Genomic DNA, 24527 nt, shown 5'->3' with positions numbered 1-24527 from the left:
TTGATTTTTAAGCCTGAATTGTGCACTGTCATCTGACATTCCAAATGATTCTGCACAGTTAGTCTGTGCATCTGAACATACTTTTATTCTCTCTCTCAATATCTAATCTGAAATGGAAAAGCTGACACTTACTAAATACTTGGAGAATTAACTTCCAAGTACCTTTGTCCTTTGGTCACCCAGATTGTTCCAGAGAATGCACTCTGAACTTGCTCTTTGGGAATCACTGCTCTTTAGACAGATGGCAAGAATGGAAATATTTTTCTCTGTTTATATTCTAAGCAACATTCTAACGGCTGCCTAAAAATATAGGCCTGCCGTCCATCACCCAGGCACCTGGATGCTGGAGTTGTCAGGACAGAAGTGCAGTCTCTGAAGAGCAACGATCCTAGGGATCTTCCTGGAGAAAACACTTCCTCAGCCAAGTTGACACCAAGGCCTACTGGACTGGAATCCTTTTCTTTCTTCTTTTTTTTGGGGGGGGGTACTGGGGATCGAACTCAAGACCTTGCGCTTGTGAGGCAGGTGGCGGCACCACTGAGCTAAATCCACTGCCCCCTGGGATCTTTCTTTTAATAGTGGTGGCTGGTACCCAGCAATGGTTTATTCTTTTCTAATAAGAAGGACCAACCTTGCTTTTTTTATCTTTCAATGGAAACAGGAAAAAGGGAAGAACAGTATCATGGACATGTGTTGGTTTTTGATTGTCCAGAATCTAATCCTCTGGATCTTCTCCCTCTCATTTAGTGTGAATGGTCTTAGCAGGAGAGCAATTCCCAGGGCCTGTCTTCTACTCTGGAAGTTTAGAGTCCAGACCCTGGCCATGTTCTCTGATATAGTTCAGAGGCAGAATGCTGTGTCTTGAGTATGTGATAGTGAATGACAGCTTGGTGGTGCTCAGCTCGGCCTGGCAGTGGTAGAGTGGTGACAGCGGCAGAGACATCTCAGGTCTTTGACGACATCCCAGTCAGCAGGCAGCTGTGCCTGACACTTGGCTTTCATTGCTCAAAGTCTGGTGTTCTAGCCTTTCATTGGTATACTTCCAATAAGTCTCCTTTTTGCTTCACGAATCCTGAGTGACATAGTATGGAACACAGAATTTTATCAACAATCTCCCAACTAATTGTTGTCTAAATATTATCCTCTTTTACCCAGCGCTGCTGAAGGACAGCTGTTATTTCCTTTCATCTCATATTTCCATGGCACTAATAAGCAGGAAAATGCCTCTAAAACAGGGACTGAATTGGGAATGGATATTTATTGAATAGCCCATCAGATAAGTATGCAAGCCAGTGTTTCTTTTGCTCACTCCTGTATCCCAGAAGTGTAGATGAGTGCCTCACATACTCTTGGAAGTCTGATCGATTAGCAAATTAATTAAATGGAACCTATTTATGGCTGGAGGAAAACTCAGGTCTTTTCACGTTTAGTCTCCACAATGGACAGGGATGGGGCATTTGTTCTCTGAAATAGACACGACACCACAAATAGAAAATTCTGCACTGGAGTTTGTGATAGTTGGCAGTCAAAATGTAAATGCATAAAAATATTATATAAAACCACCTTCAGGCTGTGTGTATAAGTACATGTGAAACATAAATAAGGCTTAGATCTCATCCCCCAGACACCTCAATGTGTTTATGCAAATATTCTGAACGAGTCCGTTACCTGAAACACTTCTGCTTTCAGGCATTTTGGACAAAGGCTACTCACCCTGAGTGCAAACTGCCTACTGTTACCCACATTATACAGGTGAAGAAGGCAAAACTCAGTAAGGCCAAATTGTCTTTCCCAGAGCCGACAGCTCATTATTAACAGTGGAGTTGAACTTCCCAGTGTGGACCATCCAATTCCAACCCATCCTTTTTCCAGTCTCTCCAGTGAGGCAGGCAAGAAGAAGAGGAAAAGGGAGAAAGGACTGTAAAGAAATAGGGAAAGCAAAGAAAAGGAGAGAAAAGAGAAGGAAAGAGAGGTTGGTGAAGTAAAGAGGAGGTTGGTTTAGGGATGGTTCCCTTCCTTGGATCACAAGGCTTTCTTGAGGCTGTCATTTCCTGAGCACAAACACGAGACAGTTTTGGAGGCTCAAAGACTAAACAACAACAGCAGCAGCAGCAGCAGCAGCGTCGGCAACAAAAACAGCCATCATTGCCACCACCACCTACCTCGCATGCTACACTCCCAGACAGAACGTACAACTCTAAATAACTGAATAAATCTAATTCTCTCTTCTTTTCCCCCTTTCCTCTGAAATTCATTGGCACTTATAGCGCTTATCTTACAATTTAATTTTCAATTACAGTTTTCTCATAAGAGACATTTGCATTATGTGAATGCTACAATGCCGTATTTATTTGTAATTCACTCCGCAAGAACCGATCACAATTTACAGATTAAAGAAACAAGTTCAGTGTATTTATCATAGTTTCTTTCATGTGTCACTGACAAACCCTGGTGTGTAACTCTTCCAAGGCCCTCTCCATGATTCTGCCCTGGCTGGCCACGCTCCAGCACGAGTTCCATAGTCTGTGCCTCCCTGAGCTTGCCCAGTCTGCCTTGGACTGTGAGCTCCAGGTATTTTCTCTGCTTGGAAACAAGCTCCTTTGTCCACTCTTGCCACCTTCTACCTGGATAATGTTTCTCCACTCCCTTGAGAAAACCTTTCCTGTCCTCATCCTAGGATGGCTCAAATCTGTTTGACATGCCAGGTGCCCACACACAGAGACACAGGGACCTGTTTTCCATTTCAGTGCCTAGGAGAGCAGGTCTCCCTCACCTGCTATCCTTGTCATGGGAAACCTGGCAAATAACTCTGGTTCTTAGCCTTAGGAGATCCCGGGGAGGTAGCTCAACAAAGGATGAAGATCAGTGATAACCTAGCCCTGGCTTGGCTCTGAATGGGCCATGTGTCTCAAATCCCCATGGCCTCTGGGTGCTCCTGTGAGTCCATGTGGCATGTCACCACCAGCCCGCTCCAGCTCTGCTCTTCTGGGGGAAGCTTGGCCAGCAGCTGCTTTCTCAGTGGTCACCTTGGCTGATGACAATGGGAGGAACCACTGGGACAGAGTACTTGGCTAATTGACGAGTCGGGAGCCAAGGCTCCTTCTAGGTGGATTGGCAAATGCTGTAAGACTGGGTGGAGTTGCCAAAGCCAAGGATCTTGTTTTAATGTGCTGCTGCACTGGAGCCCTGGCCTCCAAAGTCCCTCGCTCAGCTGGGCCCAAGATGACTGCATCTCATTGACAAAGAGAGGGGAGCACAGCAGGAGCAGGGCAGTCTAAAGTGCCTGCAGCTAGAACCCAGCTCCTGCCTGGAGCAGAATGGTGTGTGGTCCTAACAACTGTTCTCTCAGTCCCAAGTAATAAATTTCTGGGTTAAGTGACAGGTGGCTGGGACTGAACCTCTTGCATTTGGCAAACTTGTAATGATTCACTGTCCTCCCCTGCCACTTTCCTAGCTTGGGTGAGCATTCTTTACTCTTGGCTATTTCTCTGCCCTGAACACATTTCTCTTCCTGAATTCACCCCAAACAGAGTGCAATTTATTTGCTTGCAAGTGTGTCTTCCCTACTAAGCTAAGAGTACCTCAAGGGCAGGGATTCTGTCTATTCATCTTTGCTCTGGGAACATAGGAGGCTCAACAAATGTTTGTTGCCTTAAATGCGTGTCCTGATAAACTCAGCCCAAATTCATTTTGTTACCATGAAGAGAAAAGATGAGTAGGAGGATCAGTTTTAAAGGTTGCACCATCTGTGCTTCTCAGCTACATTAATGTTTGTTAACAGTACACTAAATGCCACTTTAAAGTAATAACTAACATCTGCATAGTGTTTTTCAACACACCATCACTTTCACAGACATTATCCCCATTTTAGGGGCAAGGAAACTTATTCAGGAACCAATCTGCATGGAAGCAGCATACATTATTGATCAAGAATGTATTTTTATTAATAATGTATTTGGTTTTAGTTATATGTAGGGTTTCTCATACAACAGAAACCATGCAATGTTTATCTTTCTGTGTCTAATTTATTTAACTTAGCATTATGAGTAGGGAAACTTTTTTTTTTTCCATTACCAGGATTGAACTCAAGACCTTGCACTTGGGAGGCAGGTGTGGTGCTACTGAGCTAAATCCCCAGCCCTTAACTTAGCAGTATGATCTCAAGGTGCATCCGTTTTTCTTAGAAATGATTTATATTTATTCTTATTTATGGCTGAGTAGTACTCCATCGAAGAGCACACATTTCAAAGTGAAACAGACTGGGATTGAAATCAAGGTGCTACTTGACATGCAGCGTTGGGCAAGTTACTTGACTTTTTAAGTTTCTGTCTCTGCATCTATATAATAGGAACCAAGATATGTACCCCAGAGAGTGTTAGGAAGAATAAGTGTAAGTACCTAGATATAGTTTGCTACATGTGCACAGTAATAATAGTAATCTTATCACATATTCACTAAACAGTAGAGCTAGACTAAGTTCTATAGTTTTCAAATTTCATGATTTGTGTCTACTGTACTAACCAAATATTGCCTACTAGAATTGTTTCCCACCTTGAATTTCTACTGTAAACCAATTCACGTATCAAATGATAACAGGACCATATAAGAATTCTGATATTGCTATAAAGATCCAATTAATGTTCCACCTGTATATTCACTTGATTGGAATATGTGGTCCCTGTGCATAGTAGGTATCGAATGTCTGTGACATGAAAGGCATTAAGAATTCTTAGTTCCTCTTGTTGCAGGTGCTACCGGTGCTAAGAACTCATGAGAGGTGGATATCGACATGACCTGGGGCATTGTCAGATCCAATCCCATACTCCTGGGCCCACAGAGTTAATGGTCTGTGATCAAGAATCTAAGGACACTCAGGCAGGGGCTATGAGGAGACGGAGCCACATGTCTGGGGAATCCAGCACTGGGATGCTTCGAACTCATGATTGCACCTACCTGGGTCTCAGGTACTATGCCAGGTGTATTATAGACATCACAGGTAATTCTCTCCTGAGATGGGTATTTTCCCAATTTTACTAAAGAGAAAACAGATCTAGAGAGATTAAGGAATTTGCTCCAAATGATGAATATAGCAAAGAACGGAGCCAGGAACAGAGCCGATTCTGTTTGTTTTCAAAAGCTTTTCTCCTTTACAGTCTCCTTTCCTGTGCACAAAACAGAAGCTCAGTAATTGCTGAGACAGGACCTGACAAACCTAATAACAAGCAGAGGGCCTGTGATGATAGCTGGTTATAATCAAATCTCACTTAACAGCTTCCAATTACTTGAGTAATAGAAGATTGCTGACAGCATATGTTTGTCAGAATAACTACATTATGAGAAGGCAATTCACTTAAACAGGAAGCAAAGACTAAATTAATGAATTAAGCTTAGTGTAGAAATCCAGTCTCTGATGCTGGATTTGTGTAAAACTATCATTGTGACATGCTGTTATTTTCAAATCAAAAGTAAATTGACTGGTTGCTGTTATGTTTTCATCTGTTTGAGAAAGGAAAAAATAGGAAAATAAGCATCAAGCACCACAGATCCAATGGAAAGGCTGCTCTGTATTATGCAGCAAGGAGTCATAAATCACATGTGAGTGAACTTTAGCAACGAGCAATGACTTGTCCAACTGTTATTATTATGTCTGTAGCAATATAATATTTTTATATAGCTCTTTGTAGTTTGAATATAATCTCCAACTCTTTTTTTTTTTTTTTTTGGTAGCAGGGATCGAACTCGGGTCCTTGTGCTTGCGAAGGAGGCGGCGGAACCACTGAGCTAAATCCCTGGCCCATAATCTCCAACTCGTATGGAATTTTAATCCTCAAAGCAACACTATAAGGTGCACATTACCATCCCCTTCATTTTACTCAAGAGGAAAAAGAAGTTCAGGAGTTCAAATAACCCGCACAAGTTTGCCCATTGTTAATGGAAGAGGTCTTCAAGGAAATGCTTTCCTTCTAAGGATTTTAGTGCTATCCATGGAGAGAAATTGATTACTCCAGTCACTTTACTGCTTTTCTATGCTGTTTCATCTTTTTTCTCTTTCTGTGGCCCATCCTGAGAACCTAGCATGCCTTACATCTAAATGGAAGCAATAGGAATTGTTTCATCATGGTTTAAATTAACTTGGGGTAAAAGGCAGTGGAGAGGATGCAGTGCCATGAACTTCTTACAGTGCCTAGATTTCCTGATAACTTCTATTGGATTAGTGGGAAATAGTCAACCAAACAAAAACAAGATACCTGTTATGGAAACCATGTGGTTGTGGTTTCTTGTGGTGGCACTGGGTCTTGGATTATTTGTCTGCCCCCGTGGGTTAGCCACAGGAACTATACATGTTAAAGTCCAGAAACCACTGTTGGTTGCAAAGAAAGATTACAGATTGCAACAAAACTGAATAATGGGCCAAGGCTAGAACCATAATCCCCAGTCTTCTTTAATCTGCTGCAAATTTACCATACGATCACCTGGAAGACTGGGGACCCTACAGAAACCAGGTTTTTCCCCTGTGTCAAAACTACTGGCTATGATAGATGGATAAGTGTCATTTGACTCAGGTGGAATGCGGAGAAATTTGCTGTGGCATGGTAATGAACTTGTCTTGTGCACAATGGACAGTAGAAATAGTGAGCAGCTGGTGACTGGTAAATTAGTGCACAGATTCACATGGTATCTGTGGAGGAAAGACAATTTCTTTTCCCTTTGTGTTGTTTAGACAGATGTTTGGTGTTCCTTGTGCTTTCTTTCCTGAGGATCTCATTTCTGACCTTTCTTTGTCAACCATTCATTCAGTGAGGGGAGATCATTTATCTACCTGCTGTGCCTCCATCTGCCTTTGAATGCCCGGGCCCTCTCAGACTCTGCACATCCAAGGCAATCTGATGGGGATTTGCTTTCCAGAGTTTTTTTCTCTTTGTACACAATATATCAAGCAGCAAACAGTGACTGTGGAACCCACCTCTGTGAAGTCAACAGATGCCAGGTACTTGGTTGGAAGGAGGCTGAATTGAACTAGACAGGACTGATATTTGCAAATTAAAACAACTGCTGTTCTGCTAGGGTTTTGTTAAGGCTCACGAGGCCCACGGAGAGAAGTTAATTACACCAGTTGCCTTGAATTTCTTGAGAATCATGAGAGGAAAATGTATGTTCTTAGTTTGTTTCTGGTTCCATTGTTAAGAAAAGAAAACTGAGCCTGTAAATAGGGCATAATGCAGCTTGGGCATCTGCAAATATAGACACAGGTGCCAAAGCTGTAAGGAAAGTGACCAGAAAAGCCCCTTTAGAAGATGGAGTTCAGAGATGTTACACACTTGGCTCAAGATCATATCAATAATTGATGGCAAAGATGAAAATGGAGACTAGGTCATTTCACTCCTGGGTTGGTAGATGTTATCTCACTATACTTTATTAACTTTAATTTATATCTCTAAGAAACCCCCTCCTATTAAAGCAGGGTTCTTAAATTTAATTGCATAGTATTTAATAATTGATATTAAATAAATAAAACCAAGTATCCCATATTATATATATTAAATGTATACACACACTAAATATAATATGCAATGTCATAAATTTTCTCATTCTTTCAACAAATATTTGTTTAGGACCTCTGAGAAAGGCACTAGAATGGAGGTTGTTGGAGTTTCAAAGATAAACATGAGAAATTTACAATAGAGTGGAAAAGCAAAGAGAAAAATATAGAAGTAATTTTATTGATCACAGCCTAACCAAGTGTCCCTCCACATCAATAAGGCAAAATACTTGAGAGAGTTTTTAAAACATCAAAACTCTTCATTTTAAATAGGATTTGTTTACTTACTTATGTAGTTATTTGAAAAAAATGCGTTTAGGGTTGGCACATTATAATTGTCAATAATTTAGGGGAACAGTGTGATGTTTTCTACATATATGCGTTGCACAATGATCATATCAGGGTAGTTAATAAATCTATCATCTTAAACGCTTATCATTTTGCTGTGATGAGAACATTCAAAAACTTCTCTTCTAGCTATTTTGAAATATACAATGGATTATTGTTAACCCTAGCCTTCTTACTATGCAAAAGAACCCCAGAACCAATTCCTTCTATCTAACTGTACCCCTTCGTCAGTTTCTCCCCATCCTTCCTCCCTCTACCTCCCTAGCCTTGGGTAAGCACTCTTCTACATTCTACTTCTATGAGTTAACTTTCAAATTCTACATATGAGTGAGATCATGTGGTACTTGTATGTCCATGCTTATTTCATGTAACACATCCTTCAGGTTCAGCCAAGTTGCTGCAAATTACAGGAAATTCTATTCTTTTAAAAGGCTGAAGAGCATTCCATGGTGTACATGGACCACATTTTCTTTTTCAGTTCACCCATTGAGGAACACTTGGGATGATTCCATTTCTTGGCTATTGTGAGTGGTGGTGGGATAAACATGGGAGTGCAGAGTTGTGTGGATGCACTAATTTATTTCCTTTAGATATTATAACTCATAATAGGATTCTGAATCTAGCTGGAAGGAAATTGTTTCAGTTGACCAGAACTGGTTTTGCTAGTTCTTTTTTGGGCAAGAAGTAAATAATGGAGAACATAGGGCAATTATGCAGGATAGTATCTAGAAAGACCTGTGTTCAGCTACCAGATTTTCCTAAAGTCTTCACCTCTATCTAGCTCAGTTTCATTTTGTGTAAAAGGACAGCACAAGGCTTCACTGTGTGGGTGGGAAGGTAGAATATGTACAGAGGACCCTGCCCACAGTCTCACAGACAGCAGCTGCTCAGGAAATGCTCATTTTCTTTCTTCTTTCCATAAATGCACTTCTGGGAGATTTCTTGGGCTGGCTCCATACTCAGAGCTGTCTCTGGCATCATACCATGGATCAGTGAGGACCAACAACCCAGAATGGTGATGGTGAGGCAAGGGGAGAGCCATAGCCATCTAAAATCAACTCCATTGTCACCAGTGTGTTCCAACTGCCAAGCCGAACAATAGAGTTACATGTGTTGGAAAGACTTTTTTTTTTGCCAAAGAGAAAAAAACCAAAAAGCTTTTCCCACCTACTCAGCCAGAACAGTTACAGGACTGGAACACAGTTGCTGTAAGGATAGTGGGTGGCTGAGGTTTTGTTTTTTGTTAACAAAACAAAGGTGCCTTTGGTGCAGGTCTGTTTCTTGGCATCAGCTTCCCCTATGAGGTAGAGGACCCCAGTGCCCTCAGTAAAATTAGCTTCTTCTGGATCTGTCCAGTGCTGACAGAGGTCAGGGCTGACCCCTGGGAAGCACAAGGTGACCTATGTGTGGCTCTCATCCACACTCATGGTCCCAGGGCAGCGCCACCCTGGATGGTTGTAGGAAGGAGCAAGTGTGGACTTGTGCTAATGCTCTGAATGTGTCAAGTTGGGCCTTCCCTGCTTTGGCAGTAGATAGGAGTGGAGGAGAATACAAAGCAGAAGAAAATCTAGGCAAAACAGTCTCCTAGAAGCCAGGCCTATTTATCTTACAAAGTGGGAACCTACAGTCTGGAAATGGACAGAAGTTTCTAGTCCATGGCAGCAGTGGGACGAGAAGTTAGGGGTGCTGAATTTTCAGTCACTGTTCTTCGTATCATCAGATGGCTTTGTTCTTGACCTTCTTTCCTAAGGCCATCATCCGTTGGATCATGAACATGGAGTTACAGATGGAAGACGTTTCAGATGGAAGGCATCATACAACTTGTTTCAATCCCATTTTCCTCCTAGAAGAATCCACTCAAATCCCTCAAATGGGAGGTGCCTAACCCAGATCCCACAGAAGTTAGAGAGAGAGCCTGACCAGAGTTCACTCTCCTCCCCTCTCACAGGCCAATGCTATCTCCATAGAGGATGCAGAGACCACGCGGAGACAGACATCAAAGAGGACCAGTGTGATCCCCTCAATCCCGGGGAATGCAGATTCATGTCTGCATTGTCTAGAGTCATTCTAGGGCACTATGTAGAAAAAGCCTATATCCTGTGGGGTGAGGAAGATGAGAAGGAGTTGAAGCAACAAATAAATGAAAAGACTTAGTGTTCTCTAATCTTAATCTTTTATGGGTGATTCAAGCAAAATTTATGAATCTCAGATCCCTCTAGATTGGGGTTAAAACTAAGTTTACTGCAATAGCCATAAAGCTGTGTTGCTTTGGGTTTTTTCTGGGCCCCTCTTCACATCAGGGAAGCCATTCTCCTAATTACAATGTAGCACCTCTCATTTCACCCCCTTCCCCATCCACCCACCTGAAGATGTGTCCATAGCCAAGGGTCCAGCATTCACGCCAAAAACACTGCTACTTTCACAAAAGCCACCAAGGCACAGGGAGGTCACTGCAAGGTCAACTCCCACAGCTTGACGTTGGCACATTTTTTTAATATAAAACATGGCATGGACATCTGTAAAGATGAGTATGGTGATATTGCTAACACTGATTCAATCATTAGCCTCATCTTTGAAGCTATTCTGTTTTCTTCCCCAAAAGTTTCTCAGGTACACTAAAATTTCTAGCCATAGACCATCTGCCAACTGTTTCTGCCAGAACAGCTGCCCTTCAGAAGGAAGCCAGCCCCAGAGAGCATGTGTACAGCTCTAGGTTGCATCTCCAGCATCAGAGAGGCAGGTAGGTTTGGCATGGGTAGTGCCAGCTATTGGTGGTTGGCACAGGCAACTCAGGAATAGGGTAGATACTGAAAGCATACAGGCATCGTAAAAGTGGATATGCAGCTGACCGCTGTATGCAAAGTCTTACAGTTTCTGTGGATTTCCCAGGACCAAACTCTCTCACCCATTCCAAATGATGGCACGCATACCCATATACATACACAAGCCCTGCCTCATGAAGTGGTGGCGTGGATGGGACCTGACTCAAGGATCATTTAATCCAGTGGATTCTAAACTTGACCATGCCTACTGACCACCTGGGGCACTTTTAGAAAACACAGTCTCCTGGGATCCAACCTGGACCTACAGAATCAGAATATCTAGAGGTAAACCTTCCTCTTTCCTCACATAAAAATAAAAAAGGAAAATGGTAAACATCTATATTTGACAATTTTCCAAATGACTTGATTATACTAGCTTAGCATGCATCCACAGAGTAGCATGTAGTAGCCGATGATCACAGTTCAAATATACATGCCTTCCTGAAATTTTTATCAAAGAAGACACAATGGCCCTGGGAGAGGAATGACTTACTTTGAGTCAGGAAAAAGCCTCCTGAAGAGGTAGGACTATCAGAAAAGAAGCAAATCCCTTGACTTCTTATGCTTTCTCACAATGCACACTGTTTTGTCCCTTACTGATGAGCAAAATTCCCTTCCTATTTTTCTCTAACACATGTACACTTGGCTAGGCAAGCATGTTATTGATCAAAAATATTTCATCTAACTCTGTTTTCCATTGGAGGCATATGTTCCCTTTGTAACATAAATCTGTTAGTCCTGATATCTCAAAGTTTTTGAAAAATCCTAAGATTTTGGGGACCAGCCTCTGAGAATATATGAATATTGTGGTATATAGGTGTCTGTACATGTTTTTGACACGAAGATTCATAGCGTTCCTCAAATGCTCAAAAGCGTCTATTTCTATCACTAAAATAGATAAAGTCCCGGGGTTGTAATATCCCTGCTAAGAGTTATTTGTGACTATTTTGAAGGGGCTGTTTTAGAACTTCAGAAAAGAAAGAGAGAAAATAAATCTATTTTAGAGATTTAGCTTAAGTTATTTTTTAGGCTTGTGCCAATCATAGTGAAAATAAAAAGTTTGATAAAGTGTCAACATAGAAGTCTTGAACGTAAAAATTTATGCAGTGTGAGAAGTATTTTTTAAAAATTGGCTTTAAGATGCATTGTCACTAATGTGAAGCCAAAGTATGGCCAACCCACAATGCTTCTTCAAGGAAAAGGCAAGAGGGGCCAGAGGAGGCTAAAGGCACAGACTTGGAAGGAAAGGAAACCATTTTATTAAGGCAGAACTTGGGAGGAATATGAAACAGCAAACTTTTAATTAAAGTTCTGCTAGTACACTAATTTGGACAACGAAGATTCATAATTAAAAATTTATGCCAAGTCTGCGCATCACCAAACATTTTTAATGGCTCCAGGAAGAACATGATGTGGGTACAAGATACATTTCAGTGAGCAGCAAAGGAGACTGTCAAATATGCAAGGTGGGGAAACCAGGGGAGGAGCTAGGAAGCTTTGTCATTCAAACTCTGAAAGTTTCTGTTTGAAAAATGGGTGGTTATAGCCACCTGGTCAAAGACTTGCTCAGATATCTGTCATAGCACAGACTGAATTAGACTGTGACTTTCTGGTACTTTTCTTCCTTCCCTAATGCATTATGGTCCCTTGAAGGCAGGAACTGTGTTTTTCATATTTCTTTCCTCAGTTCTTAAAATACTGTTTCATTACCAGTTATCTAGTCCCATAACAATGCTGGAAAATAAACAACCATGAATCTTCAGTTGGCAGGTAACAATAAACATTGAGCTCATGAGTCTTTTGGGCTCTGGTGATCTGGTCTAGGTTTGCCGATGTGTCTGTGGTGAGCTGTAAGTCATCTAGACAGCTCTGCTAGACTTTCTGGGTTTGCTTCCCTGCCTGGGGTTGACTGGCTATTGGCTGATCTAGCATAGCTTTGGCTGAGAAGACAGGGAAACTTGGCTTTGCTCCACAAGTCTCATCTGTCACTAGCATCCCTTGGACAAAATCTTTTAACATCTTCTTGGCCAAAGCAAGTTATGTGACCAAGTTCAAAGTCAGAGCGAGAGAGTACTATCAAATTACTTGGTGAAGATATGGATATGTAGCAGAGTGAAGAATTGGAGCCAGTAATCCAATCAGTCTCACACATGATTAGACTATGATAAAGGCTCAGTCTTGTAAAAAACAAATGTTCTCCAAAGAAGATATACAGGTGGCTGATAAACATGAAAAGATGCTCAATGTCATTAGTCATTGGGGAATGCAAATTAACACCACAATGAGCTGTCTTTTCATATCCACTAGAATGGCTAATATAAAAAAGTCAGATAATTACAAGTGTTGATGAGGATGTGGAGAAACTAGAACCCTTGTATTCTGCTGATAGGGATGTGAACTGGTCCAGCTACTTTGGACAACATTTTGGTAGTCTCTCCAAGTGTTAAATGGAGTATTACTATTTTTTTCCTGAAGCCTTGGGACCAAACATAGGGCTTTGTATGTGCTAAGCAATTGCTCTACCACTGAATTACACCCCAGCTGTAGAGTTACCATTTGGTTCAGAAATTCTATTCCTACATATCCATCAAAGAGAAATAAAAATACATCCAACACAAAGACTTAAATGTTTACAGCATAATTATCCATAATAGCCAGAACGGGAGTACCCCAAATGTCCATCGGCTGGTGAATGATAAATAAAATGTAGCATACCCATGAAATAGAATATTTAACCATGAAAGGAATGAAATATTTATGTTTATACAGACAAACTTTTAAAACATTATGTTAAGTGAAAGAAAACAGATGGGCCACGAAGGCTACAATTCCGGTTATATGAAATGTCCAGAATGGACAAAGCTATAGAACTAGAAAGTAAATTAATGGTTATCTATGGCTACGTGGGTTGGAGTGAAATGGGGCTGACTTTCAATGAATATAGGATCTCTATGAAGAGACAAAATGTATAATTGTGGTGACGGTTACACAAATCTGTAAACAGACAAAAAGCATTGAAGTATACACTTAAATGGATACATTTTGTGGCATCTCAGTACTCCTTCTACAAAAGGAAAGGATTAAATGATATAATTTCCATAAAGGTCCCCAGCATAGTACTTGGCTATGCTAAGCATACTTTATAAAATTTATGATGCTATGGATTGCAAGAGGCACCATTATTTAATACACCACCAAGAAAGTAAGAAGCATTACCAAGCAAGCCATGACAGGCCATCAATTATAATATGTATCCTAATTTCAGAGATGTTAAAATGTAGAAAAACATCTTGGAATCAATGAAATATGGCATGTATGAAAAAAATCTTAGTAGCATCTGAAGTTGAATCTATTCAACTGAGTAAATCTTTGTCTTCAGATTCAATTTTTAGGTTCACACATTTTTCTTAGATTAATAGGTTTTTGGGCACCCATTCTTAATTCTCGGCCTCCACCTAACTCAACAGGTATGCCCAGGAGAAGTGCTTATTCTCCCTGGTCCGATCTGCCCCAGCACACCCCTTCTACCCTCTCCCAGGGGTCCCTGAACACCTGAACATCTCATGTCTGTTTGTCGGAACAGAAGCCTGAGCAGGCAATGTTCCTGCCTTTTCCTCAGACATTTGAGGTCATTTTTGTTCCCAGACTTCATCAGGCATCTTTTTCTCTCCCACGACAGGATGCGACTGGGATAAACAAGGAGAGCACTTTGTTGTGGCACGAGACATCTGGCCCCTGGTGATGGCAGCTTGCACAGATGAGAGAGTGGAAAAACCAGACACGTGTCCACTTTTGTATGGGTGACAAGCAGTTGGAGCTGTTGACTGACAGATAGTGGAATGAAACAAAGCACTGCCCGTCTGTCTCTGGGCTGTCTGTGAGTCTGCAGGTCCTCTGGGGGCCTCAGAGAGTTCTCTTCTCCCTCTTGCAATTTACCAGCCTCATCTAGGAAAGATAGAAGAGCTTCATTGTCGGCAGGCTCTCATGCACTGTCTGAACAGGATGAGTATGCTTTCTAATTTTCACACGAAAGGAAAGAAATGAAGCCAAGCTCTTCAGTCCTACGTTCCATATACATGAGCCTCACAGGAGGTGTAGCATTGTTCTTGTGGGCCAAGGGAATTAAAAGAGTGATTGCAAGCACTGTTCCTCAGAAACAATGTCTAGACACAGAGCTGTGAAAAGCATTGTGGAGGCCATGTCAACATTACTACAGTTCTCCTGGGGTTGCTATTTGGGTTTGGATGGTTCCCAGCTTACAGTATAACCTCACAAAAATTATAGTGAACTAGGAAATCATTTGCATGCAAGGCAACACTTGCTTTATGAAAGGTATCTGACGCAGGGACACCTTGAAATCTCTGATTATGGTGTGCGAGGTGGGTGATTCTCATAGCAGTGCTTGGATTTAAAATGTGTGAGATCGTCTTTGTGAAGTCTCAATTACAGCCCTACTGAAGACACTGCTCAGAGAACAATTCCCAAGAGCTCCATTACTCATCTGGGTGCCGAACACTGGAAGTGACTTCTTGGCATACAGTGTTGGGAGAATTCTGAGGCTACTTCAGCACTTCAGATGGAAAGTGTGCCATTATTGGTTGCATCTCTCCATGGTCTTAACTGGGGCTAGGAGTAGGGTTGAGTTATGCTTGTTCTAAAACTTCTCATTAATCTCATTGCAGGGAGACAGACTCCTAAAAGGGAAGGATTTGGAGCGAGGCACATCTGGTATCAGTCTTGGTTCTGTTTCTCACCACATGACAGTGGGCCAATTTACTAAACTTCTCTGAATCTCATTTTCTCAAAATAGGAATGATGATATCAAGTGATTCCCTAAACAGTGCTCACTTTGTATGGTGCACTGTTCCCAAGGGTTTTGCATATTTTAACTCATGTGATCCTCATAAATGCTCAGCAGAATCAGTGTCTGATATTGCAGAAGCAAGATGCTTTCCATGTGAGAAAACTCTTTCTCAGGCCAGTGCTTCCACACCGACCTGACTGAGCACTGCTGGCTCTGCTTGGAGGATTTCATTCCTAGGACCTGAGGGGGAAAAAGTGCTTCCTACATGTGTGCCAAAGAGCGTCTGGGGATTAAAGCTAAAGTCAGAGGAAGTTGCAGATCCTAGATTCAGCAGCGTCCACACCTCCAGTTGATGGGCAGATTGATGCTGACAGTTGTGGTGAAGAAGGACCTTGGCACATTCGTTTTTTGCTCAGTAGGACATGATATCTAACAGTCAACAGTCAGCTCTGCAAGCTACTCCTGCTGCCACGGAACTGAGTCACCTCTGTGTCCTGCCTCTGCTCATATTTAGATGACCCATCCCTGCACCATGAGCAATAAAACAGCCTTCTTCATATTCAGTGAAGACAGCAGACAGGAAGACTCATACGCAAAGATCTCAGGATCCTGTCAGTTGTGTCCAGTCATGCTCTGGTCACAGGCTTAACATGCTACCCCTGGTTTCAATGGGGAGTTAGCCTCATGTGATACAAGTCCTGTTTCTCGTTCCTTCCCTGACATCCCTTGAGACCCCTAGAAGATAGACAATGCTCACCTCTCTGGATTATAGGCAGTTGGCAGTGTGGCTGGAAGCTGTTCAGGAAGGTGGGCCAGTTTGGGGCCTGAGAAGCTGGTGAGGCTAGGTTTTCTGCCCTGCAGCAGAAACAGCTCTGCCTTCATCTGCCTGGGATGCATCCTCCTTCTCTAAGCATCACTGCTCCACAATGGCAGCTGGACTGGACCTCACTGGCCCCTGCCTCTGTCCTGCCCAGCCTGCTGTATCCAGGGCTCAGCTGGAGATGGAGCCCGGTCCTTACTGTCTCTTCTCTCCAAGCTCTGGATTCCAGATCTCCGTTCCCACTTGCTCTCTCCTATCCAGTCCTACAGTGGAAGGTTTCTGGGATTTTGAAGTCCTGGATCATCTTTGGTTTATTTCTCCTTTCATTTTGATGGTGATGTTGCAGGAAAGGATGGTGTGTGTGGAGGAAGAAGCAAAGAAAAACCCCGTTTTGGAGAAGTCAAAATCTACACAATGCTTATTAGCCAATTTTTATCTAGTGAGGAACATAAGACTATCCTCTACTTGGTTTGCTAATTAAGTAGTGATTGGTATATTAAATTTTAAAGTATAATTTAGTCAGACAATAATTACCAGTGAACTAATTAAATTTACTTTTCTCTTGTTTTTTTTTATTAACTTTTGCCACAAATGGAGCTGTAAGTCACTAAACTGCAATCTACCATTTCCTTTTGTCAGAGAATAAAAAGCAGGCAAAACAAAGACAAGGAAAGAAACTTTCTTCCCACATTGTATTTTATGTGAATTGTACAGTAGTGGTTGAATCTCCTGTGACGGTCCAGGCACTGGGTTGTTTGGTTCAAAGCTTAGCTTGGATACTTACTGGCTGTGTGATCTTGACAGAGTGATTAAACCTCTCTATGTTTCAGTCTCTTCATATTAATCAATGCCTATCTTACAGAGTTGTTGTGAGTTGTGGTTCTTATAAAATTTTTAGAATGGTGCTTGGTACATACTGAATGCTAGATTAGTCTTCTCAATAGTGACTTTTAAAAATTCCATGTGCTTTCTGAGATTATCTCCTCCAATGTCAAGCATATTCCTAAGTACAAATTTCTATAAATGAGGAGATAAAAGAACCAGAACCACAGCTCCCCGATCAGGACATTTTTGCCTCTCAAGACTCGACAGTTGTTCTTCCGTTTGACCTAGCTCTGTCTACATTTCTGTTTCCAATGGTTCTCTTTGTCTCCTTTGCAGATTCTGACAACAGAACCTTGGCAGATATCTGAACTGGCTGGTGCATCTCTGTATTAGGGTGAGCCAGGACCTTCTTGGGAACAGTTATAGTGGTCATGAAAAGTAGAAGCATTAAAATCTCAAGGTATTCCACAAAAGACACATTTCTTTCATGTGCTTCAAATATGGAGGGTGTAAATAAGGACCAAAAACATAATAGATATTGTGAAGTAGGAAGAAATTGTTCAAAATTATCTTGAGTGTGAGATACTTTGTTAATAATTAAAATGTTTTATGCAAAAAAACAGTATAGTATTATTAGGAAATGAGCTGAGAGATAGATTAGCAACTGAAAATATATTCTTTTCAGATCATGATACATGGTGTATTTACCGTTGTTAGTCTCTAATAATTTTTGTTATGAAAAATTGTTTTCATAGAACAGCTTTTATATTTTCTTTATTAATATCTACTTGTATTACATTAAAATAAAAAATTAAAAAGTATAAGCAGGACCTGAAACTGAAAATTAAAAAGACATCACTGAGAAAAAAAATTTAAATAAAGAGATATATCATAAAAATATGGAGAGACATGAAGTTTGGTGGGAGGCAGAGAAAACACTGTCTTTGGTGTCCAGTACAGTTTAACTCCTTTCTGCCTGGCAGAGAATCTTTGCTAAACAGTTTACCCTGATGAATATGATGGCATAATCACACTTGAATGGATTCAGTATTTAGTTTACCTGTCCTCAGAGAAAGTATGTTTTTATCCTCACAACAAATTGGTTGAATGTCACATGTCCATGAAATCAGATTTATAAAACAGAAAAACATTGTCAGATTCTCCTTAACAAAGCGTAAGGGATTCTCCTGTTTATATTTCTTTTGAGGAGCAAATGGACTTTGTGTAGGCAGGCTACTCTTTCACTGACTGCTGTTATACTTGTTATAATTTGTGAGTAATTTTTAAGAATAACATAAAATCTTTGTAGTGTTCATTGACCTCTTCTTGGACTTAAATTTAGCCTGCTATGTATTTAAATTGCATGCTTTTAGTTTATGGACACTGAAAGTCTACACTGCAATTCCACCGGGAAACCTAAGGTGAGTGGGCATGCTTTTTTGAGAAATCAGATAATTATACTTTACAACAAACAGCTGTATTGGAAACTTATTGTTCTTAGCTGATATATCTATAATCCTACACATCTTTGTGCTGGTCTGCATGCAGACTTCCCAGGCATAGAAAATAGAAGTGTTTTCTGTGATATCACAGTTGCTGGAAATAGCCAGCAGTTCTGTTATTTAACTCTTAGCATAGGTGATTGACTGTCAACTATACTAATATCACTATGTGTTGCTGACAGGCTCCAAAGCATAACACATGGGACTGTATTCATTAACTCTGTTCGGGAGATCAGCTGGTCATTAGCTACCCTTCTTACATTCCTGGTTCTGAAGGTTCAGTCCAAGCAGTCTTCAGCAGCATGGACCATCACAAACAGCTTCTCCAAGGCAGGGGACTAGGGTGTGGCAAGACACATTGCAGTCACATGTGCAGAAAAGAAAGGCAGTTACCCTCTGCTCAGCTATGGAAAAGTCCCACTCCATCTTATGTACCTTGTGCTTTCCCCCTTCCCAATCCTGGACTCCTATTTGTGTCTACTGGATCTTCCCCTTTGCTCTCATTCATGGCCAGTTCTGGACCTCAAGTTGAATATTTTGTTTTTTCCTCATTGAATTAAGCCTGTTTCTAATTGCACTCCAGTTTTCACACAGATGTGGTCTTCTTATTTTTATTATTTAGAAATGTATTTTTGTTGTTCTATCATAGCAAGTGGAAAAAACATTCATACAGGCTTTTATAGCATGTTCTGCAACCTTTGTATTGCCATATAATCTTAAATTCCTCAATTGCAAATTTTTCCACTCTGAGGGTGAAGAGCTAGGGAAGGGAGAGACATCACTTTCTCTAACTCTCCATTCCTGTTCTATACACTTATATTTCTTGTGTCTGGGATCTTTCCACCTTGCTTTTCTGAGCTGTGTGACCACCTCCTTGGAGCCAGGGCCACAGTAGTTTCTTCTAGCACTGGCTGAGGATTCATTTTTCAGAAACATCTTAGTTCCAGCTGTGTTTGCCAGTCTAGACAGCACTGCGGCAAACATACTGTGTTAATATGCCCTATCCTCTCTGTGCCTCAGTGGGGACTTCTCCTCCATCCTCCACGTGGCCTCCTATTTCCATAAAGCATATATGAAGCAGCTACTTTGTGCTAGGTACTGGAGTGTCAAAGGAGATCCTGTAAAAGACTTTCCCCTTAGGTAGCTTCTGCTGCAAAATGCATGTGAAGGGCAATAACCAAGTACACAATTGAGTAAATAAGATAATTACTTATTTAATTACGTTGCCAAGGCAATAAGCAGGGTGATGAGGCAGAGCAGTGGTTCTGAGTTGAGGCTGTACATCAGAATTGACTGGAAAGATTTACAACTTAGGGGGTCCTGGGCTCCTCCCCAGCTCTATTTAATCAGATGCTCCAGGGTAGGTAGGGTCCAAGCACTAATATTTTTCAAAAGTTTCACAGAAACATTTAAAAATAGTTTTGCAGAAGTATAATTTACATATCACAAAGGTCTTCGCTCATGGGAAATGCACAAATCAATGAATTTTAGTCAATTGCAGGATTGTGCTCCCAATGTCACTGTTCCACAGGAATTTGCTATGCTTTGACGCTCATTTAAAAAATATTCTCAGCAACTGTGTAGACATGAAGTTATAGGGGGCAAAGCAGAGAAGCAGTTACTTCTAAGTGGTCAGAATCTACTCATTCCTTATGTCCTGAATAAAGGACTCCACTGGGAGCTTTTCTCCACATCCCAGCTTTAGATCTCACAGGGCTTCACTCACACTCCCATTAGACAACCAATTAGATGGAGTTGTTAATAATCTGTTTGCTTGTCTGTCTCCCCTATAGGCTATCAACAGCTTTGGTGGCTCACATGGAGGGGGGGGGAATCTCACTGAATAAATAAATTAATGGAAAACACAGGAAACAAATAAAAATGAAAAAAGAAAAAACCCAATTAAGTGCTATTTATTTTCCTAGACTTAGTACCTGGCACCACACCTGGTGCAATAACAGGTGCTCAGGAAATAAATGCTGGAGGAATTGAATGATGTATCTGTTCCAGGGCTGAGGCCAGGCTGCATGTTTGAATCCCTTTAGCAGCAGCAGGATGGAGTGTACAGGTAAGCAGTGCAGAATTTCATGTTGCACAAATGAACCTCCCTGGGGATTTCATTCCATTACCACATGTGTGATAATTGTGGAAGCGAATACTCCCAGAACAGTGCCTAGTTTCCAAAGTACCTTCGTTTGTTCAGGAAAGAGTTTCAGAGCCTCTGTCAGATACTGGGTGCTGGCTTGGGTGCTGGTGGGTGGCACCAGGTTGTACAATTCAGGAGGAGTCTCTTGGGGGTGGGGCTGTGAGCTTTGGAGGAAGCTGAGGAACAAGACTTGCGGGGGGGTGAGTTAAATCTCATTATTCTCCTTTCACAGATAAGGGAACAAAGGCACATGTGGGAGGTGAAGGCTGAGATTTAGACCCATGTCTTCTGTTTCTAGATCCCTTTGTTGGATAGTGGCTTTTGGAAAACAGTGTCACATTTAGAACATCTGGACCTTTCCTATGGAAAGCCACAACTGACTCTAGGATGCACACCATGCTAAGCTCTTTTAAAACATGGAATTTGCAGCTAGAAGGGACCTTGTGGAGTATTTGGCTCAACTGTTTTATTTTACAAGTAAGGAGAGAAATGGAATTACTTTCCTTTAGATGGCACAGATATCTAATCAGAAAGCAATGCACAAAGCAAGCAAAAAGGCTTCATTTTATTGTTGAGAGAATTTAGAATTAGAGATGAGAAATGATTTGCACAAAGCCACACAATAGTCAAGAGCAGAGCTCCAAAGAGACCTCAAGCACCCTAGCTCTTGGGTCATTGTTCTCATCACTATCTTGTAAAAACACTTATTAACTTAATTTGCTGTTTACCAAAAGGCATCTTTAAAAAATGTCCGTAGCAACTTTGTTCACAATAGCCACAAAGTAGAGATAACAAAAATATCCATCTGTGGTTCAGGGAATCATGGTAGAATAAAAACATGAAATAGTACACAAGAATGAAAAAGAATGAGATTTTGTTTCACAAAACAGCACTGGTAAAGCTTAACTTACATAATATTGAGCAAAAAAAGTCGGACCAAAAGTAAAGAGAAGAGTCTATGTGGAAGGGTTTCACGTACATGAAGTTGAAGAACAGGAGGACAGCCATAGAGATCTGAATAGAGTAGTGGTTAGATGAAGGGGCTGCCCACAGGGTGATCAGGTAGGGAAGACAAGCGGGAGCTGTCCAGGGTTCTGGAAATGTTGTAGGTCTTGGTTTGGGAGGAGGTAAGTGGAGGAGGTGGTGTATAAACACCTTTAAAATTTCCACAGGCTGTCTTCTCATGATCTTGCACATTTCTGAATGCAATTTATAGTTCGGTAGATTGAATAAAAAAAGAACGTTTCCATACCCTATCGACTGCTCCCTTCAATTCACAACAGGTCTTAGAGGTAAGACTAGACTCAGGAGTGTGAGGTTTGGGGAATTTTCTGAGCAACCCTACAGCCCAGGGAACAGGTTGGCCCAGTCATAAGTTTTGCTTGAAAAAGCTGCTGATTTTCAGTCAATAAAGGGAACGCTTGAAGTTTCTTAGAGAGTTTATAAATGTGTTAATTGCATTCATCAAGATTTTGTATTGCAGCAAATGCTTATCTAATGGGTTGAGATTAGGCAATTTGCTCAACTTGCTTGTTATTTCCCAATTAACTTCTGAAATCTTCTTTCCCTGACTTTTCTTTCTTTTTTTTTTCATTAAGTTTATTGGTACATTTTAGGTATACAATACAGTTGCATTCATCATTGGGACCTTGTACCTTTACATGATGCATCTTGGTTCTTATTTTTCCCCATTCCCTTGCCCTCCCTATTAACAAAGACTTTGTTTCCATTTTTTCCTTTTCTAATATTTTTCCCTTTCCCTTCTTTTCTTTCCCCGCCCCTCCCACTTCCCCTAACCCTTTAGACTTTTTCTTCCTATTTCACATTATCAATTATACATTTTGATCCTTATTTACACTTTTAATTTCTCACACCAGAGAAACTATTTGGTATTTACACATGTGTCTCCTATTCATTTCACTTAAGAGTATGGCCTCAATATGCATCCATTTAGCTCTAAATGTCCCTAGTTTCTCATTCTTTATGGCTGAGTAGTACTCCATTGTATGTGTATATATATATATATGCACATCTTTATCCAGTTTCCAGTTGCTGGGCACTTGGGCTGTTTGCAAGCTTTAGCTATTATAAACTGTGCCACTATAAACATGGCTGTGCATATATCACTATGGTATGATTCTTTTCATTCTCCCCCTTCCCCGACTTTTCAACCTGTACCAATACAGTTTGGATGAAAGAAAGCCCCCCCTCCCAATACCATGCATAACTTTACCAGCTAAAAATTCTGGAGGCAATTTCAGATTTACAACTACATCTCTGTTTTCTAAACTTTGGGTTTTTGAAAATATAAACTAACAGAAAGCAAATAAAGGTCCAATGTTAGGGAATGCCTAAGTGAACTATGGTGGATCCACTGGATGAAATAGAATGTAGCCATTAGTGAGAAAATAGCTTGGAAGGTGCTTATGATATGTTAAGTGGGAAAAGTGAACAAAACTGCACATATACTATGTCTCAACTAAGTAAAATTACACATCATAAAATAAAATATACTCAGACAACAACAGTGATTATATTTAGGTAGGAGAATTAGGGTTTGTTGTTCTTTTTACTTTTCTATATTTCCCAAATTTTCTTTAATGAGTATGCACTATATTTATAATTTCAAAATTGACATCTTTGAAGGCAAAACACATTTTTTTCAATATTTTAAAGGTGTCCTTTCTAAATGTCTTCTATTTTTCAAAGCTATTGCGTTCCCCCTACTACTAACATCATTGTATTTTTAAGCCAGTAAACAATTGTATTAAATTCCAAGTTGATATTCAGGATTTCCTGTAGCACAATGTGGGGAAAATAAAAATAAAACAGTATAAAGGAAAGGGGCAAAAGCAATAGAGGAAAAACAGAGTCTAATGGAAGAATGAAAACTAACAGTTTATTTTGACATATTACCCATTAGCTACCAGAAATCCATTATCCCATAAGCACTCTTTGATGAAGGTGGATATTATCATTCCCATCCATTTATTCCACAAATGTTCATAAATACCTATTGTGTGCCAGGCATTTTGTTTGATGTCAGGGTTAGAGAGATAAACTATATACACTACAGTTTTTATGGGTGTATGTAAATCACACCTAAAAAATATAGCCTTTTATCTCAAGGAAGCTTGCCCACTGAACAGATGTGAAAAACAGATTCAGAAAGGTTAAATGATTTGTTGAATGTCCTGCAGAAAGACAGTGCCAGAGCCAGAATTTAAATCAAGTCTTTGGAGGCTTTGCTAACACGCTCTCTGCTCCACATCCAGTTGTTTCTCTGTGGCCTTCTGGTACTGAGGCCATCGATGTGATACTGGCAGTGGGTACTGCAGGACTGACACATGAGGTAGCTGGCAAAGTTTCACAGACAAGCGGCTTTCAGTGGGCAAGGTTTGGGTATAAGGGGACAGTGGGGCAGAAACGCATGGAGGCAGAATGACCCTATGACCCAAGTGCTGGGTTTGGCAGTGGGGAGGGACAGGGGCTTGAGGAACTGGTAATCACAATGGTAATCAGGTGAGTTATTTCAGGTATTGGCTGCTGTAAAGATTAATCAAGAGTTAGCTATTGATTCCTCCACTATTTATTAAACATTGATGTCTGATTAGGTGCTAGGGTTGAAGCGATAGAGGAGCCACTGTCCAACTTCCTCTAATCTTATAACTCAATAAAGAAAATGGGTCCATGATCAGACAGTGAGGCCATAGCATGAGG

General features: G+C 40.9%; 1 protein-coding gene across 1 annotated transcript in view; it reads right to left on the bottom strand.

The window, feature by feature from the left end:
- Positions 1-24527, bottom strand: part of Ca10 (carbonic anhydrase 10 (inactive)) — a 508909-nt gene that overhangs the window by 144907 nt on the left and 339475 nt on the right. The window lies entirely within an intron of this gene.

Source organism: Heterocephalus glaber, unplaced genomic scaffold (genome assembly GCF_053883595.1).
Source record: "Heterocephalus glaber isolate CG9 unplaced genomic scaffold, H.glaber_assembly_v1.0 deba00001773, whole genome shotgun sequence".
NCBI lineage: Eukaryota > Metazoa > Chordata > Mammalia > Rodentia > Bathyergidae > Heterocephalus > Heterocephalus glaber.
Note: the sequence above shows the minus strand (reverse complement) of the source record. Positions and strands in the feature narration are given on the sequence as shown.